The sequence below is a fragment of the Magallana gigas genome, chromosome 1 (genome assembly GCF_963853765.1).
Source record: "Magallana gigas chromosome 1, xbMagGiga1.1, whole genome shotgun sequence".
NCBI classification, from domain to species: domain Eukaryota; kingdom Metazoa; phylum Mollusca; class Bivalvia; order Ostreida; family Ostreidae; genus Magallana; species Magallana gigas.
Window position 1 is genome coordinate 69,814,468 of NC_088853.1, and position 20,586 is coordinate 69,835,053.

The window sequence follows — 20,586 nt, forward strand, 5'->3', positions numbered from 1 at the left end:
TTTTGATTTAAAGTATGTTCTAATGATTAAGAGTAAACTATTTATGAATTAATGTGACTTTAAAAGGTTTATCAAGAAATTTGGCTCAAAAGATACTATGTTTGCAGGAATTATTGACACGAAAGAATTGATGATGAGTTTTAAATGCGCATTACTTTTTCGAAGGTACCTCGATCTGCAATGGTGCTACAGACTCGATTAAAAATCAACTAAGGGCTTCAAAGTGACAAATTCTTTAATATACATAAAGAAAATTCTTTACCTAACTTCTGCGTTGCCACATTTTATATCCTATTGTAAATATTTGTTTCTGTTCTTCACGTAACCTGGTTTATGTTTTGAGTGAAATATAATATTTCTATCAAGAATAGATCTGTGAAAAAAATGTCTTCAATTTCATAAATAATATAATATGTTAAATCAAACTCGTAGAAAGAAATGATTGCATTAATATTGACTGATGAGATGCTATACTGGTTATTGTGAAGAAATTAGCAAGAATACGTGGTTTGGATTCATTGGCTGCGTTCAAATGCATTGGCTACATATTTATGGTCTCAGTTCTACTAGGAAACAAAAAAAAGATAATAATTTATTAGATATTTCGATTCAAGTATGCATGAAAAAAAAATTGGTACAATGCAATTCAGCTATAAAGTGATCAGATATTTGTGTTTTCAAATGTTTGAAAAAGAAATCTTAAGTATATTATAAGCGCTTGATTTCATATTAAACAACACCAAAAAAGTCGTAATGGTTAAGTTTTAGACGGACTCTGTAGGCAGACAAATCGCCAGTGTTATTATAAATAGCTCAAAAAACTAAAAAAAGTAAACGCTTCTGCTATACCAATAATTACAAAAAGAGCCATGTCTTGTTTCAAAATTCAAACTACTGTTGATTATTTCTACGAGACAGACATACTTTTGTTAATATCCGCTTAAAAAAAAAATAACCAAAAGCATGAGAGAGAGAGAGAGAGAGAGAGATTGTCAGTCTTTACTACACAATATGAATAATGACATGTAAAAAAAACCGGTTTCCGGTGCTTTAGTTCTTTGATCGCTGTTTTGAATTTAAGTTATTATTTTTTGTATTTTGATTGAGCTGTATTTGTTTGATAAAACACTTTAAATATGTCAATACATATTAATCAGTATTTATCTGAAAATCTGAAAAGTAGTAGTGCTGAAGGATAGCAACAGTATAAAAATATCTGATGATAATGCAAAACCCTATTAAACATTTTCTGTTAGACGTTTTCTTTTATATAATAACACTGATTAGTCATTTAGAAATGTTCTTTATTTCTTACATACAAAATTTATTTTTTCTTTGCAAACACCATCATTCCATCCGCTTCTTGTGATCCAGTACAAGGCGCAGTGTTCGTTTCCGTTACCATTGTTAGGTTCCCCTCTCATCCAGTTGCTATAGCTAGGTCTGCGAGCATCAGACATGGTCACATATTGACCTTCTCTCTGAAGATCAGTCAGGCCCAGCCACACTCCAATTCCATAACCTGAAATAGTTATTCAGAATTCGATTTGTTGTGGTTCTATGAAAATTTAAAACAAATGACAAATGTTCTTGTAATTCTCTCTCTCTCTCTCTCTCTCTCTCTCTCTCTCACATACACACACACACACACACACACACACACACACAGCTGCAGAACTGTAGCTCTCCGGGAAAAAAAATATTGCAGACCGGAGAGCTTCAGGGCCACCCATTGAAAAAATTGTATATTTATTGCGCAGAAAAACGTGCGCTAGTTTTCGACTGATTTACCTTATTTATACGCAAATTCTGTGAAAACAATTAGTACCATTAAATTCTTCATGCAATTTACTACTGATATAGCCTCTTTATTTGCCTCAGACCTTCATCGAAACACGCTACAGACCTCAGAAAATCAAGTATGTTGAATTAACATCGAGATCGAGAGTCGCCATTTTTACATGTAAACAAAGTGCACCACATGAATTTACGGGACTGGTGATGGTGTTTAAAAGACTATCCGAGGCAAGTGAACAGACGATATCAGTAGTTAACTGCATGAAGAATTTAATGGTACTAATTGTTTGCACAGAATCTGCTTTTAAATAAGTTAAATCAGTCGAAAACTAGCGCACGTTTTTCTGCGCAATAAATATACAATTTTTTCAATGGGTGACCCTGTAGCTCTCCGGTCTGTCAATATTTTTTTTCCCTGGAGAGCTACAGTTCTGCAGCTAACACACACCCACCAACCTCTAACACGGCACTGTAAATCAATCCAGTTTTCTTCCACTTTGCTTTGCAGCTCCAAAAGTCGAGCCCCATTGTTGTTACAGATCACCTGAAGGTTCGTTAAAAAGAACAATTAGCATTGTCTAAGTGACATTCTATGTCAAATGTTTTGAATAGCCATATGCTATTGTAATATATATTTTGTATAAATGCACATTTACACTTATCAGATACCAAGCAAACATTGATTAAAAAAGGATTCATAAAAGAAACATTAAAAACGGAGGAACACATTGATGAAAATGTGAATTAAAATTTCCTTGAAGTGCGATTGTGGTATTTACATACATTGTGGTATTTACATACATTCCATGGTGTTTACAGTAAAACAAGGTTATAACAATGGCCAGGGGTGGGCGATTTTGCTTCGTTGTAAGCGTAATTCGTTATATCCGTTAAGTCTACAACATGTAACATAGTCACGGGGAATGAAAATCACTTCGCTGTAAGCGTCAATTCATTATAAACGTGTTCGCTTTAACCCGTTTTACTGTAATTGTAAACTAGATAACAGATATACAGCTATGTTTACATCTGCTACGTAGGATTCCCTCTACTTATGAAACTTATAGTCTTGCTCCAAATAAACAACCAGCCGAAACCTACACGCCCTGTTTACTGATTTGTCAAAATCTACTCAAATTCAAGTGCATACATGTATAGGACACAAGAAGCCGATAACAAAGGCGGTGATCTATTTCTAGCTATTTCATAGCAACATCAGAAAAAAAAAGCATTATAAGGCGTTGCTCCTCCTTGTTATTAGCAATAAAGCAGCTCAATATTGAAAATCTTGCATTCATGATAATATCACCATTTACAATGTCTATTTTACATGTTGCGAAAATTTCTATATGTTAGCATGTTGGTAAATTAACGTTATTTACTCTTCTTAATTATCGTGATTTTCCTCCTGACTGTGGTGTGATAGAATTTAAATTAATGTTTATCAAATGTCTTAACTGTAACACAGAAATAGGACATCAAAGTAATCAAGTGTAGCTTTAGGAAATACACTTATTAGAAAAGCAGGATTGAAGGACAATGGTTTCAGCTAACAAATGTGTGTTTGACGCTAATAGAGTAAATGCAATTACATAACAGTTAGCAGATTAACGCAGGTGAATAAATGGGCGTTTACCTGGGAGATGGTCAGTTTAGGGATAAAGAAATATTCTCTGATTGGATGATTTATACATGTCAGTTATTTAGATGGTCACGCCAGTAAAATATTATTATTATATTTTATAGATGATTGTAAGTTAGCTGAAGAGAGTAGAGAGTTAGAGTTCGATAGTTAGAGGTTAAGAGTCAAGGTACAAGTCGTCCGTGTAATCCGTTTTCCCTCACAGTCATATGTAGGTTAACATTAAGTTAGAATAATTAATAAGCGAGTTTCCCCTTTTTAATGTGTACAGAGTGGAGAGTAACTGTTTGTATAATTGTGTTATTAACTGGAATAAATGTGGAAAATACAGCGAGTGTTGAGCTAGTTCCCTAGTAATCGCCCGGTACGGAAAATACCCCAAAACGTGAAAAATTCACTGTTCAATTATTACTTTATTTTGGACTTTACTTTCAAAATTCAACATCTTTCGTAATATTTTCTCACAATTTATTTCTTACAAAGTTACTTATTTATTTTGTGATTGACACTTTTCGGACTCTATATGTGTTTTCAAAGAGACAGAGTGCCATGTCTCAAGGACTGTTAATCTCTTAAAACAACATTGTGCAATTATAAGTTTTCATTTCTTAGACATCAAAGACTCATTGAGTTTATTTAATTATTTTATATCTGTGAACCTTTCACTCGGCTTACTTATGTCACCACCTGTCAATTTATACTCATTGTTCAGATTCTCATATATAGTTATGTACAATTGGCAATCGGCAGTCTTGAATGTGGCGGCCAGCCTCGGCCACGTCCAACTCGACTCATCCAGAGTCTTGAGTCCGGAGGTCACTACTGGCCATATCCGACTTCTTTGTAAAATGTATGTTTGTTAAATTGTTATAATGTTGCCATCGTTGAGTCTCGCCCAATAAATGTGGAATCCTGCATCAATTGCCTGTTTATTTCTCTGGAACTGTATACATGGTGACAATAACAACTGCGTCGGTTATTGACAGTGCGCATGCAACATTTTACGAACAATTTTATTGGAATTTGAGTACTAATAATTTCAATAGTGCGTGATGTTTGGGGGGAAAAAAACAACTGAAATAAACTGCGTATTTGGTCGCCACTCACGTACGGCTTAGCACGCGATATATCATCTGAAATGTAATATCTCGTCATTTGTTAAATGAAGAGTTTACAAAACTTAATTTATATATCATAGGTTCCTGGCTCCACCATCACCAATAATTTCAAATCTCTCAACTCAATCTTGAACTCAAGTCCTGTAAAGAAAAGTGCATTAACTTGAGGTCAAACCTCAGATGTGAGGCTGAGTATTGACTTCAGGAAAATCGGTGACGACAGAGCCTGGTATTGTATGGACAACACACTATTAAATTATTAAGTATTGTGATTTTAACATTGGTCGAGTGTAGTTACCTGAACAAGTCATGTGAGGTTATATCAATGATTGACCGTATACAGCCAGGGAATAGATCGGGCTATTGCGTTAAAGTGATATCATCACCAGACAACATATTGCAAAAGAGTGTCAAAAATGAAAACAGAAATATGCTAAGTAACTATTAGTTTAATTTTAGTGCAATTTATGTATCGAATTTTGCAAGCAGTTGTTTTGTCAGACATATTGTAGGAATCAAAGGAAAGTATATACAGTGTACATAATGTATGTATAAATCAGCCTTGTTATTCATTGCCCTTGATATGCAAAACAAATTGTTATATGTTAATTCATATCAAATAACACAACATCATTTTCGAAAAGGTTAATTTTCGCTGTTTGTGGTTCATTGTCGTTATCCATTGTATATTGTTAGAGTTGCATTTGTTTGATAAAAGCTTTATATATCCACCCCTTCACTGACTATATATGGGGCCAACATATGTATTATTTGAAATCTCAGAAGTCAGTAGTGAACTGTTGCAACAGTATCAAAAGATGAAAGACATTTAGAGGCAACATAAAGCTTAATTACTAGGCAGGCTTATCTTGTATACACCTGTAATTCATCTATAAATTCTTGTTTTTATTTCATACATACATAGTTTATTTTATTTTGACACCCATAATCATTCCATCCCCTTTTTTTGAACACATACATAGCACAGTGTTCGATTTTTGCTACATTGTTAGGCTCTCCTTTCCCCCAGTTGATATAACGAGGTCTACGTCCATCAGACAGGCTAACATATTGACCCTCATTCTGAAGGTCACTTAATCCAAGCCACACACCGTATGTATAACCTGAAATAATTGTATTTATAATATCAAATGATATACTAAATAATTGCCCATTAACAAAATTGATTTGATGTAATTCTATGAAGCTATAAATGTTTTACTGGGATATAATCTCTCTCTCTCTCTCTCTCTCTCTCTCTCTCTCTCTCTCTCTCTCTCTCTCTCTCTCTCTCTCTCTCTCTCTCTCTGGTTTACCTCTGACACGACCCTGTAAATCAATCCAGTCCTCTTCCGCTTTGCTTTGCAGCTCCAGATGTCTTGATTCATTGTTGTTACAGATCACCTTCAGTTTCATGAAAAAAGATATTAACAAAGGACTAACTTGTATAACGTGAATTGTCTTCAAACTATTCGACAAACATTTATCATGAGTAATAGTTCATAAAAGAAACATTAAAAAATTTGCAGAACAAATTCGTGAACTTGAAGTGCGATTGTGATACTGTAGACGTGGAAAACATTACAGTGTTTTTAATTTCAATATGGTCACGGTGAGACAATTTTCCGTGAATATTAAGCCACCGTGAATATTCACTGTGAAAATGCAATCTCCAGGTATGCCGCCATTACAGATGTTACTGATAGATGTGTGCATGAGTGGGGCCTACATTACCACTTTCCTATCGTAATTATAGCACTTTTAAAAACGCAATCTATGATAAATGTTAATTGAACAACTAACTATAACGGTACACTCGATTTACCTTTATCTTTTAACACCCCTTAGATCTGCGGCCCTATCGAAGCCATTGTAGTGAAGACGTGCACTAATTGTCACTTATTATTTCGGACATCTCCATTAATTCCTGTCCACCCTGCAGGTTGTTTGCGATGGGCATTCGTATTAAGCAGTTAACTTTGAAGATCAATTGATTATAAAGTCGTACACCTTTTAAATAAATTACTCCCCTTATTTTCATTCTCAAAATGTCGGGTGCGCAATATACAATAGTGTGTATTATCTTCGATAAAATACTTAAATTATTTTTCCTAATAGTTTTCAACGGATTTACGACAGTAACTTAAAGTGATTCCAAAGAAAAATGATGTAAAATGTATAGTTATATGTTCATTACCTATCATATATGTTTTTTCAGTCTTCAGTTATAATTAAACCGTTTAGCCGTGAAATTAAAAACACCGTGAAAGGTACCAACACATGAAATAGTGAAATTTTAGACACGTGGAATTAAAGACGTTAACAGTACATGCATTGCATGGTGTATAATTGAAAACTCGATATATATATATATATATATATATATATATATATATATATATATATATATATATATATATATATATATATATATATATATATATATATATATATATATAGATAGATAGATAGATAGATAGATAGATAGATAGATAGATATAGATATCATCTTACCATGGCGTCTTTAAATGTCGCTGTAGTAGATGAGAATTTATAGCAGTTCTTTCCAAATGGAACCCATCCTCTTTCGCATCGGATGAGTGATGCTTTTGAAATGCAAAACAAAATAAGTACATGACTAAAACAAAACATATCAACTGGAATGGATTATAACAACTCTAAGGAAGAATTTTACCTTCTGTTGACACACAAAGAGCAATATTCAGTATAAGAAGCTGACGTTTTGCGTTGTTCATTTTCAATGATACTGGTTCATCATATGTAATACTGTTGGCAATTTGTAGGAATTGATTCGATTAACTGTTATATTGGGTAGTAGGCTTAAGTGTTATTTATAAGCCTTCGATTGACAAAAATACAGCACTGGCATACCGAGTAAACCATACAAGTGTATTTACCTATGATACTTTAGTAGTTTGAACGCTTTCATCTATTGAATCTATGTGCAGATGTTTCAGTTTTTCAAATATATAGTAAATATATAGTAGCCACAGGTGTATATCTCGACTCATGATTTTGAGTGTTAAATCCCTTCATATTAACACAGCGATTTCAATCGCTGCACGAATCGTGCATAATGTAAGAATGGCCGACAATGAAACAGAGAGGCCTACGTCACATTGTTGTTCTATACAAATACCCACAGCCATGCGGGGTTGCACCCCCATCCCACCTGAAAAAATTTAAATTTCCACATAATGTATTTGAAACTAGGCCTTGGACCCGCCATCCCCACCCCCCCCCCCCCACCCCCCACTTCAGACAAACAAAATTATCTCTGGATCCATCCCCCTCGAATATTTTGGGATTGGCGCATGTAAGACCAATGGACAAAGAGAACTGAAAGAACACATGCAGCAATAAAAAGAAAGGCATATTGCGTGTAAATAAACAGGATACAGACATACATGTACACTATAGATATAAGTCTATATGACTATACATACACAGTAGTTAACACATAGGATCCTTGGTTGATGGCATTGACAAAACGTATATTACATTTGTTGTCATATGACCCCAACCCCTGGAACTGACAGTTAGTTTAAAAATGGCAGTTGTCATCCACTCCTCCTTAAAGACAAATGAGGCAATAATAATATTGACAGGTTATATCCCTTTGCATAAAAATACTCTCTAAAAGGGTACCTGCAGCCCAGCCGATGTGAAACTATGTGAAAGAGTTTATTTACCAAAATTTAATGCAAAAAACCGCTCCGAAATCGATGCGAAAATAACGGAGTTACGCCGCTTCAAAGTGGCTATTTTTACCTGCTTTGGGAAATCTAATCAAGAGAAAACAGAATTAGGCGATAACGAGGCTTCAGCGGAAGTGACGTCACGAGGTCAACAGGAGGGAAATTCCTTTACAAAGCTATTCAAATTAAATTCGATTTTTCATCCAAAATGATATACATAGGTCAGATGTTTTGACGTATCTAGTTATTTTAAGTATTGTAGATTTAGAAATTTATATCCGTATTATTTTATTACAATCAGATTTCTTTGTAAAGGATTTTAAAATTTGCTATTCTCGTCGCCTTTTTACCGAGGAATACAATAACTTAAAACGCCTGCATGGGCAAATTTATGTTCATTGTTCATTTTTTGATTACATAATATCCATTCACACACGAGTGATCTGAGACAATGACACAGGTTAACTGGTAAACTAACGAGGCCACTGCTCCAGACACACGTGTATCTGGGGTATGTATACACATTACCACGAGTCTGGTGAACAAAGAGAGGGTTTCACACCTCTAGACTGGTAAATTGATTTGTGTATAATTAGCTACTCAATTGTTTAAAAAAAAACCAGAGAAATAAATTAGACTCTGTAAAATCAATCATTCGTAAGCTAGGCTTAATACATGTGTATAGTCCGTCAATCAGTGATTAAAGAATCATGCATGAGACTATCAAATAGTAAAACTATAGTAAAAAAAATAGTAAATGCCTTTATTGTTACTTATCTAATCACTAAAATAATGACAAAATTTACAATTCAGCAATAATTGTTTAAACACTTTTTTATGTGATGAAATATTTATTTCGGAAGTAATTACGTTGGTCTTTATAATTTCTTATTTAATAAGTGCAACTTTCTTAGTTCGAGCGCTATGGTCAGCAGTTTAGTTAACGCTTTAACTCCATATAGCCTAAATTGTTATACTGACAACGATTCATTATGAAATCTGAATAAACTTGAACATTTTGACAAAGGATGTAAATAAATGTAAAATGAAATTCCAATATCGTATTTTTACTGAAAGAATACGACAGACTTAATCATGCAGCCATCTTGGACTTTCGCCTTGATCCGTTTATAATCCCGTGTTTGTTTGTTAAAGAATGCATACTATTTTGATTGTTATTGGTCCGATATCAATATTATTAACTGAATAATCGGCAGACATCATTTGTAATTTTATGCCTTATACGAGGAATAGACCCCGTATTACCTTTTACGAAATATGTATTATCAATATTATTAACCAGTTAATAATGTCGCGGAAAAACTATTCGAAAGAATGACAATATTAACAAAATATGTTTCTTATAACAATAGTGATTTGATTAATTGTCATTTTATTACATATTGTGTGCATTTATATGTAAAATGTGTTACACATTTGACTAAATTCATGAAGCAAACAATTTTCCGAATTCGGCATTTTTGTTCGATAAAATACGGGTTTAAACTCAAACAACAATATATTTAGTCACCCAGGGTTGATAAGGAAATAAAACAACAGAAAAAAATGTTCAGATATCGATAAAACAATGCAAGAAAACGAACAGTTTTCCTACGATATTCCTGTTTCTCATACAGCGGCGTTGACCCCGTGACGTCACAGCTGATCTCGCGCCAAATCGGCTTGATTCAAAACTCGTTCAGGTGTGAAATCGGGTTTTCCCCAAATATCTCGAAAACTACTTATGCGATCGCTGTAAAATTTTCAGGATGATATTTTTACACATAGATCTCCATGATTTCAAAAATTGACCGGGACTGCAGGTACCATCGGATGTCAGATTTTTTTTTTTTTGTTAAATTCGTATGTTCTCTTCTTTGGTACATTAAATCTACACTTAAGTTGATCTTTAAAAGACTTTACTGGTACTGTACCAGTTATCGGCTAAGACCAGTTATCGGCTAAACTGAGAGTTCGGGTTTATAGCACGCAACAATCCAAGGTTTTTTAATTCAGTCGTCTTTTTCGAATAAAGAAAAGTAAGTTTGCTTGAAAACTTTCTTGAAGATGTTTTATACATGAGCTTAAACGACCATTGTTTACAGCTGATTTTACATCTTTGCTCTTTCAGCAGTGGGGGAAGTGACGTAATAAGTTAAAAATAGAACATTACTTCTTTGTGATACATTATTATATCCCTTCTTTGATTTGACATATAAAATCAATACCTTTAACATGTATAAACAAAAGGAATTCACGAATTCCCGAGAGATTCGTAGCGCAATTGAACGCCTGATTGCAAAATTATGTATTGAATAGTATACGATTTGGTGTATTACCGTATGATAATAAACGAATTATTTTATGAGTTTTGTTTATAATGTATCATGACCCCGAATACTTTAGTCTGACCTCACAAGGGGCATAATTCAAACTACATTTAGCAGCGCATAAAATCAACATGAACACGGATTTTTACTGTGTTATTATCACGAAGCCGATAACTGGTACAGTAAATCGTAAAAACTCGGCAAATTCGGGGCGTACTTAAAAGCACAAAACAAGATGTTCTGGGTTCTAAATAATGATATAAGCTAACAGATTGATAAATAAGGAATTCACTTTTATAAGTATGTCAAGTTTTATCCAAAAATATCAAGAAATAAGGAATTACAAAAAGAAAACGTTAAATTTTAGCCGATAACTGGTACAGTGCCGGTAAGGAGTCAAATGTTTTTATCCCGGCATCGGTTATGCTTCACGTGCCAAGTTAAATCAACACTCCCCTTTTGATTTGTTCTAACTGTTGGTTGTAATGTATGTTTAAGATACATTCGTATTCATTATTTAGGCATTTCGACTGTCGCTGGACGTCGATGTAGGGATATTTGGAGAGGTGTCTGCTGGTACTTCCGGCATCTGTTTACATATTTGGGCTCAAAAAGCTGTTCTTGCTTCTTTATGTATACTAGACATTGACCCTTGCGTGCACGGGTTGACAATGTATATGATACCGGACATTTACGAAATAGATATATCGACATACCGTATTGCTGCCATTTACATAATAAATCTTTAAGCCTACAATAATGCTATTAATTTCACTACACTCTGCTCAGTTAGAATAATCTAACTGTGTCTCGGGACAGGCCTATACCACAGTAAAAATGCCTCACATATTACCGTAATGTAACAAAAAATTGCAGAATCTCTCCGAAACGATTTTGGAGAAAATTAATAAAGCTGTATTGAAAATAAAGGTCAAATTATTCTCAATAAACCATTTTGAGGCTGTAAATACATTTTATCTAAAAATTCATTTCATATTAATGAAGAATTCAACACTTTCACCAGCAACGTTTTTCACTCGCTTCGAGTGGACATTCAGAACTATCGGGATTTTTCATATTAAATGCACTGAGTTAGAGTTATCTACCGTATTTCCTTTGATGAACAGAATATATATATATGACAAATTTTCAATGAAATTTTATACGTATTTGTAATATCGTTTCTGAATTTATCCATGCAAATGTGATATTGTGGAAACAAAAACTAAAGAGTATCCCGTGATTTAGCGTGAATGTAATGTGCATGCGCAAGATTGTAAAATTCGAGAAATCAATATGATTTCCGGATTTTTAAAAGAGATTTTCGTTGATTATTAATTTGCAAAGTTTGATTGAGAAAAAAACCCACAACTTGGTAATCTTCAAGTCCCAATAATGTTTAAAATATATAAAACAAATGAAAGTACTCTTTCGATTTCTCGGTGTTAAAGCCCAAAAATTCGAGTATTTTATTTTAATATAGTAGTATAGAGATATATATGGGGATTTTTTTCTACTGTTCTCCAAGTTTGTTAAAAGCCGTTTTCAGTTTATAACTTTATCAAAATGATACCCAGTGGCTTATACTACAACATCATACCAATACTTATTCTAATCAAAGGAAATGCGTGTATGGAAACATAAATTGTTGCATTAGATTGCGTTTTATATTGTCAATCTATAATAAATGATTCATTTATATAAATCATAACGTACTAAAGGATATCAACCGAGTTTGAAGATTAAAAAAGTTTGGATTTCTACTGTTTAATATTCCAAGTTATAGCAAAGTAAATTTTAATTAACTGATTTAATTTGAAACATAACGATTGCTTTGTAAGGATTTCAATTTTGAATTGTTGGAATTGTATACCAATTATACTACAAAAAATAAACATGGGGCTTCAATCGGCTTTATATACATAAAAAGTGCAACAAGATAACTTGTTCTAATTGTACAAAGTGTGCAGATTGATTCTCATTTACATTCATATAAATGGGGAAAAACAGACAACGAAGAAATGAATGTTTAAAACAGGTATCTTATTCGCTTGATTTCATATTAAACAACACAATATTATTTTTTGAAGGTTTATTTTCGCTGTATGGAGTTTTATCGTTATGGTTATTTATTGCATATTGGTAAAGTTATATTTGACGAGTGCCATTTAACACATAACATACCACTGACTTAGAGAACAATTTTATAAAGTATAGTAGACTCGTTTAGTACGAACACGGATATAGAGAAATTTCGGATATAGCGAAGTTTGTTTGAGTCCCAGGCAAAATTCTTTAAAATAATCTTTGCAAAATGTTACGGTTTTAACGAATTCGAATATAACGAATTTACGGATATACCTAACTGATTGTGAGTCCCGTAGAGGTGAATGATAACGAAATTTAACACTTTTATAGCGAATTTCTTTCCGATCGGGTTTTCACTACTATTTAACATAATGGTTTGGGTGAATTTATTTTGACATAATTTTTTTCAATTTACAATCCAATCATTGAAGTATGTATTTTTAATCTAAGCATTAATTAGCAAAAACTGCAATCTGGTGAGAGCAATCATGTATATAGTGAATTCGCTATAGTCATTATTACGAGTTCGTTATACGGATATAACGAATTACAGATATAACGAAGTGAATCCACTGGTCTCTAGGACTTCGCTATAACCGAGGTTTACTGTATTATCTTCAGTCAGAAGTGGTATTATTGCAGTAGTAATTAGAGGTAAAAAGACGTATAAGGTCAATATAAAAGTTTGATGATGATGCACGCTCGTTTTTAACTTTTCGCTGTAAGGTTTTTTTAAAGCACTGGTTAGTCATATGCAATTTCTTTTTGTTTCTTGCATGCTACGTTAAATTTATCTGTACACCGAGCATCATTCCAGCCTATTCTTGTGGTCCAATATATGACACAGTGTTCGCTGTTGCCACCGTTACTAGGTTCCCCTTTTGCCCAGTTCCTAAAATTTCCTTGAGGTTTCCGTGCGTCCGACAGGCTAACAAATTGTCCTTCCGTCCGGACATCACTCAGTCCTAACCAAACTCCATATGAATAACCTGAAATTATGTTCATGTCTTCTGATATTTACCTGGATAACAATATATCTTACACCATATAAAAATAAATGCCTGATACGTGAAAATGGAAATAAATTCATTGTTGCAATAGTTATAGTAGTATGTAATACATGACATTTACGCCACTTGTATTGTGTAACTTGTGTAACTCAAATGAAGAACAGCAGACGGGAATGTTGTTCATCGTATTATATTTAACCATTGTGTGCTGTAGATTTAATAAATGTAATAAAGTATTATTTGTTTGTCATTGTCTGTTAGATTACACATCAAATTTTATCAATTTTGTTTTTGTATTCATTTAAAAACAGTCCAAGAAAAATATTTCAAGTCAAATTAATAACATAATAGTGAGACCCATTAGGAAAATCATTTTTTTAAGATAATCGAGTTGAAACTATGATAAATGTCCATAACAAACGTTCTAAATTTATGGACCTTTATCATTTTTAAATATAACTCAGAACCTTGTTTTTGAATTTTAGTATCTTAAAAACCGTCTCTCTCTCTCTCTCTCTCTCTCTCTCTCTCTCTCTCTCTCTCTCTCTCTCTCTCTCTCTCTCTCTCCTATTTTACCTCTGATACGACACTGTAAATCCACCCAGTTTTCTTCTGCTTTGCTTTGCAATTCCAAAAGTTCAGCTCCAAGGTTGTTACAGAATATCTTTGTAAATATTGTAAACAAAGGTATAATTCATTGCAGCCACTGTATTATTACTTTAATCAGGTTCTTCAGTTTAAACTATTTGTACTTGGTCTTATATATGAATATATACATGAATCAATAAGGATTTAACGAGTCAAAAGAAAATCTATACAATCATTTACAAGTCATTCCAAAAAGATATCTCATCAAAACTGTCTTGAATCTGGTCTCATTATTATTTTATCAATAGCTTAAAATTGATTCGATTTTAATACCATATGGAAATATATACAACTTCGTACCTTTATAACCAAAGCGTTCTTTGTTTGATAAGAGACAGAGAAGGCATTACTAAAATATTAGTTGATAAGATAGTCCAAATTTAACAACAAAACATAGTAACAGAATATTTTCTTACCATGGCGTCTTTAAATGTTGCTGTAGAGGACGAAAATTTATAGCAGTGATTTCCAAATGGAAACCACCCTTTTTCGCAATTTGTCCGTGATACTTTGAAATCATAAAAAAAATTAGACAGAGAAAATTTAACCAAAGAAGCAGCGATATAAAATGACCACCATAAAAGAACATTTCGTATATTTTGTTTTAAAAGTGTGAATTTTTACCCGCCGTAGAAGCCAGAGAGACAATGATTAAAAACCAAAGCTGACTTTTTCCACTTTCCATCCTGGATTTTAACCGGTAAAAAAAGAAACTGAAGTGTAAATGTATAAACTTATATATAGATATGTAGGTTATCTGTTACTAAGTATCAAGTGGTACATTAATGAGAGCAAGTTGTTAAATGAAATATTATACGGTAATGAAAAACTTTCAGTTGAAAGTTTGTTGATATAGGAGTAAATAACAAAAGCCCAACACACTACATTATTACTAGAATAATTATGTATTCTGTGTAAAAATAAATACAAATAATTATTTAGTTTGAGAAAACATAGCATTTTTTGTATATAAGAGCATGTACGGATGATTTTTTTAAGAACAGTTTGATGTCGCTATGATACAGGATTTCAGATCCCTTATTTAATTGGTTAATTTGGATATAGAGTCTCGAATTTCGAATCTTGAGGTTTGAATCTCGAATCTGGGCTTTCGAAGTAAATGTTGAAACAACAAATTGTTTTAAAAGAAATTTTATATATGGCAGAGTTTACTTATTATTCATATGTTTGTTACGCTACGTACACAAAATATCAATAACGTTACTTTGAAGATTGATAATAATATACTCTATAAAACATATCTTGCAAATGCAGTACTTGACTTTGTATCTGGGTATTGCCAGTTACATAATCTACTTGAGTATCAATTAAATATGCTAAATATAGATCAAATGAAAAACTACATCACTCATCATTCAATTTAGGTAAAAACCGACACATGCAGAACTGTTACAATATAATTACACACACATAATCATTACATGTTGTATACAATGAAAAGAAGTTAAATCGTGATCTTAGTTCCTGTATATTGCCGCGTTTATCTTATTTATTTACTCAAATTCAACGTATACATGTGTGACACAAGAAGCCGATAACAAATGCAGTGATCTATTTCTAGCTATTCCATAGCAACATCAGAAAAAGAAAAAAATTATAAGGTGTTGATCGTTCTTGTTACTAGCAAAAAAGCAGATCAATATTGAAAATCGTGCATTCATGGTAACAACTGCGTCGGTTGATGACAGTGTTCATGCAACATTTTTCGAACAATTTTATTGGAATTTGAGTACTAATAATTTCAATAGTGCGTGATGTTTAGAGGGAAAAAACTGAAATATACTGCGTATTTGCTCGCCACACACGCGCGGCTTAGCACGCGATATATCATCTGAAGTGTTTCTATTTTATATCTCTTCATGTGTAGAAATAAATAGTCCACAAAACTAGTTTTTATATATTATAGGTTCCTGGTATATCATCAACAGACAACATATTGCATAAGAGTTTCAAAAAAACATGTTAACTAAGTAACTTTAAAGTGATTTAATGTGAATGCAACTTATCAGTGTATTGTCAGACACCTTAAAGGAATCAAAGGAAACTATATACAGTGTTCATAATGTATGTGAACATTAGCCTTGTTATTCACAGTTCCTATTTTGCAAAGCTAATTGACGTTTATTTTCATTTATGTTATGTTTAAAATTGTTCTTTGTTTTTATTAGTTGGTTTTTTTTTTTGGGGGGGGGGTTATTGGGGGTGGGGGTATTTTCGTGTTTATTCCTGTCCCAAGCAACCTTTATGCTAAGATCTACCGCAAATAGATAAAAAAAAAAGTAATAGATCATCAACGTTTTACAAATTTGATTTTGAATTAGTGTATGATCTAATGATTAAGAGTAAACTTAACGATTTATGAATTAATGTGACTTAAAAAGGTTTATCAAGGAATTGGGCTCAAAAGATACTATGTTTGCAGGAATTATTGACACGAAAGAATTGATGATGAGTTCTAAATGCGCATTACTTTTTCGATGTACCTCGATCTGCAATAGGGCTACAAACTCGATTAAAAATCAACTAAGGGCTTCCAAGTGACAAATTCTTTAATATACATAAAGAAAATTCTTTACCTTACTTCTGCGTTGCCACATTTTATATCCTATTGTAAATATCTTTTTCTGTTCTTCAAGTTACGTGGTTTATGTTTTGAGTGAAATGTAATATTTCTATCAAGAATAGATCTGTGAAAAAATTGTCTTTAAATTCATAAATAATATAAAATGTTAAATCAAACTCGTAGAAAGGAATGATTGCATTAATATTGACTGATGAAATGCTATACTGGTTATTGTGAAGAAATTAGCTAGAATACGTGGTTTGGATTCATTGGCTGCGTTCAAATTCATTGGCTACATTTATTCAAGTATGTATGAAAAAAAATTGGTACAATGCAATTCAGCTATAAAAAGATCAAATATTTGTGTTTTCAAATATTTGAAGGAAAAAAAATCTAAAATACATTATAAGCGCTTGATTTCATATTAAACAACACCAAAAAAGTCGTAATGGTTAATTTTAGACGGACTCTGTAGGCAGACAAATGGCCAGTGTTATTATAAATAGCTCAAAAAACTAAACACTGTCAAAGTAAACGCTTCTGCTATACCAATTTATAACAAAAAGAGCCATATCTTGTTTCAAAATTCAAACTACTGTTGATTATTTCTACGAGACAGACATACTTTTGTTAATATCCGCTTTAAAAAATTAACCAAAAGCATGAGAGAGAGAGAGAGAGAGAGAGAGATTGTCAGTCTTTACTACACAATATGAATAATGACATGTAAAAAAAACCGGTTTCCGGTGCTTTAGTTCTTTGATCGCTGTTTTGAATTTAAGTTATTATTTATTGTATATTGATTGAGCTGTATTTGTTTGATAAAACACTTTAAATATGTCAATACATTGACTATGAGGACAAATTAATCAGTATTTATCTGAAAATCTGAAAAGTAGTAGAGGTGAAAGATAGCAACAGTATAAAAAGATTTGATGATAATGCAAAACCCTATTAAACATTTTCTGTTAGACGTTTTCTTTTATACTATAACACTCATTAGTCATTTAGAAATGTTCTTTGTTTCTTACATACAAAGTTTATTTTTCCTTTGCAAACGGTATCATTCCATCCGCTTCTTGTGATCCAGTACATGGCGCAGTGTTCGTTTCCGTTACCATTGTTAGGTTCCCCTCTCATCCAGTTGCTATAGCGAGGTCTGCAAGCATCAGACATGGTCACATATTGACCTTCTCTCTGAAGATCAGTCAGGCCCAGCCACACTCCAATTCCATAACCTGAAATAGTTATTCAGAATTTGATTTGTTGTGGTTCTATGAAAATTTAATATAAAAGACAAATGTTCTTGTAATTCTCTCTCTCTCTCTCTCTCTCTCTCTCTCTCTCTCTCTCTCTCTCTCTCTCTCTCTCTCTCTCACACACACACACACACACACACACACACACACACACACATACGCGTAAGAACCTTCAAGTTGGGTCCTCTAACGTAACACAGGCGAATGGGAACCCCCTTTTCTAGCTGGTATTTTGCAATGGTTTTTCTGCTACGTATTTATTTTACTATTACTATTGACATGTGCTATTTGAAATTTTGATTTCACAAGTATTAAATAATAAGACAAAACACCTGCAAGTGAGGATTTCCAGTTCAGATACATCCTGCCTACTAAAGACCACAAGATACACAAGATCAATTGAGGACACCTTATACACAGTGGTAACTGAGAACATTACAGGAACGAGACTTTCTGTGGAGTTATTTGGCTTTTTATTAGTTGTACTTTTAATAATGGCCATGTCTTATAAATGAGACAAAGTGCAAGCAACGTATCTGTCTTTGAGCAAAATAAACAAACAAGTAAAAATTAAATGCGTTGCTTTCCGTGAAATACTAACACTTTTAAATAAAACCAATGGTTTTATATACAGCTAGTGTATGTCAATGAAATGACTTAAGTTTTCCCAGTTTGACCTCTATTTTCGCAAAGGTAATCATAGTCAAAATGCAAAATTTTGATCTGTCATGATATCCGCGTTTTAAATATTCTATGATAAATAAAAGTAAAAACAATAGAATTTTACTGGCCTTCTAATCTTTTTACTTATCAACGCAAATTTTAAAAACATTATATATCTGTATATTTTGACAGAACTATTGATACCTATTCTTGATAAAATCATTTCTTTCTAAATAATGATATGTAAACACCTATGTCATATACTAAGATTGCATTGGATCATGTTTGTCGTATAAATAGGACTATATTCGTACGCACAAACTGCAATCTATCAACGTTGTTTTACAATAATATCAAATAATACTTTCATCAGTCATTGTAATAAAAACAAAATAATATATAGACAGTTGATAAATACAGTGCAAGAAAAGTAACAAATACACCGTAAATCATCTACTAATGAGTACTGTAATTACATAGTCAAACTAATACACATCAAATGAGGACTTTGATACACACTGTCAACCGAGGTCATATTGATACACATACCGTCAAATGGGGACTTTGATATACACACCGTCAACAGAGGTCATATTGATACACATACCGTCAAATGGGGACTTTGATATACACACCGTCAACAGAGGTCAAATTGATACACATACCTTCAAATGGGGACCTTGATATACACACCGTCAAATGAGGACTTTGATATACACACTGTCAACCGAGATCATATTGATACACACACCGTCAAATGGGGACTTTGATATACACACTGTCAACAGAGGTCAAATTGATACACACACCGTCAAATGGGGACTAAAACAAACGAATGCTGAACAAATGAAGAACGAACAGACTGTGAACGGTATATCAATGCTAAACGGAATTTGGTGAGCGCTTAGTGAACAATGATTATACGGAGCGCGCGAACGAAGGACATACTCTAGCGCTTGGGACGGTGAACGTACGATAAACGCTAGATGAACGATTGATTTGGAATACATCGGGCGTTTTAATTGATTGTACATATGTTATAATTATGAAAAGATAGATAAATCGTATTTAACAGGTCTGGATGGTAGTGGCCATTTTTAGACCTTATTAATCTTCTAGGAAGAAGAGCTATGTATAAAGATATAGAAAAATATTAAAATCTTAAAGCTAAAATATATGGATTTTTTTTTACTAAATGATAGTTTACAAAAGTACAAAGCATATCTAAAAACTAAAGGAAGATCTGACCACCCAGCCTCAACTGAAATCATATGCAAGCGTATTAGCCAGTCAACAAACGGAAACCCTTGCTCCATCCTCACCATTCAGAGTAGACACAAATAGTGCACCTCGGACTACATCAAGTCCAACCTCGTTTAACCAAAGCAATCTACCGAGTACCCTCCACATTTGCCCATTGGTGACGATAAATTAAATCGTATTAAAACTGCCGAAATGCGCAAAATCCCAAAATCCCCACGAGTAAAAGTAAACCATGCACTGATCACGGAAATCAGTTAAAGCATCCACCCAAGACTGAAAAACACGGTACCCGAAAAACACAAACACAGCCACAGCAACATCAAGTTCGCAGTGCTCTGTCAGCTGATGTTAACCTGCATTCCGTTCATCTTAATGATAGTGTTCAATCTAGCAATAAAAACGACGTATTTAAAGGGGTCAACTACAACGAAATGCGAGGTATTTCCTCTCCGTTATTAATAGTGA

At 33.1% G+C, this 20,586-nt stretch overlaps 3 long non-coding RNA genes across 3 annotated transcripts in view; all 3 read right to left on the reverse strand.

Annotated features, from left to right (window-relative positions):
- Positions 1-5,873: 5,873 nt before the first annotated feature.
- Positions 5,874-7,358, reverse strand: LOC136274100 (uncharacterized). Its single transcript, XR_010712399.1, has 3 exons — positions 7,253-7,358; positions 7,072-7,163; positions 5,874-5,961 (listed from the first exon to the last, which is right to left on the reverse strand). It is a non-coding gene; the product is annotated as an uncharacterized lncRNA (long non-coding RNA).
- A 5,146-nt stretch (positions 7,359-12,504) lies between these two features.
- LOC136274101 (uncharacterized) lies at positions 12,505-16,442 on the reverse strand. The gene is made up of 4 exons (XR_010712400.1): positions 14,977-16,442; positions 14,769-14,860; positions 14,281-14,368; positions 12,505-13,683 (listed from the first exon to the last, which is right to left on the reverse strand). It is a non-coding gene; the product is annotated as an uncharacterized lncRNA (long non-coding RNA).
- A 1,497-nt stretch (positions 16,443-17,939) lies between these two features.
- LOC136270547 (uncharacterized) overlaps positions 17,940-20,586 on the reverse strand; it is a 31,297-nt gene continuing 28,650 nt past the window's right edge. The window contains exon 3 of the long non-coding RNA XR_010708332.1: positions 17,940-18,174. This is a non-coding gene — a long non-coding RNA (uncharacterized lncRNA). The remainder of the gene's footprint in view (positions 18,175-20,586) is intronic.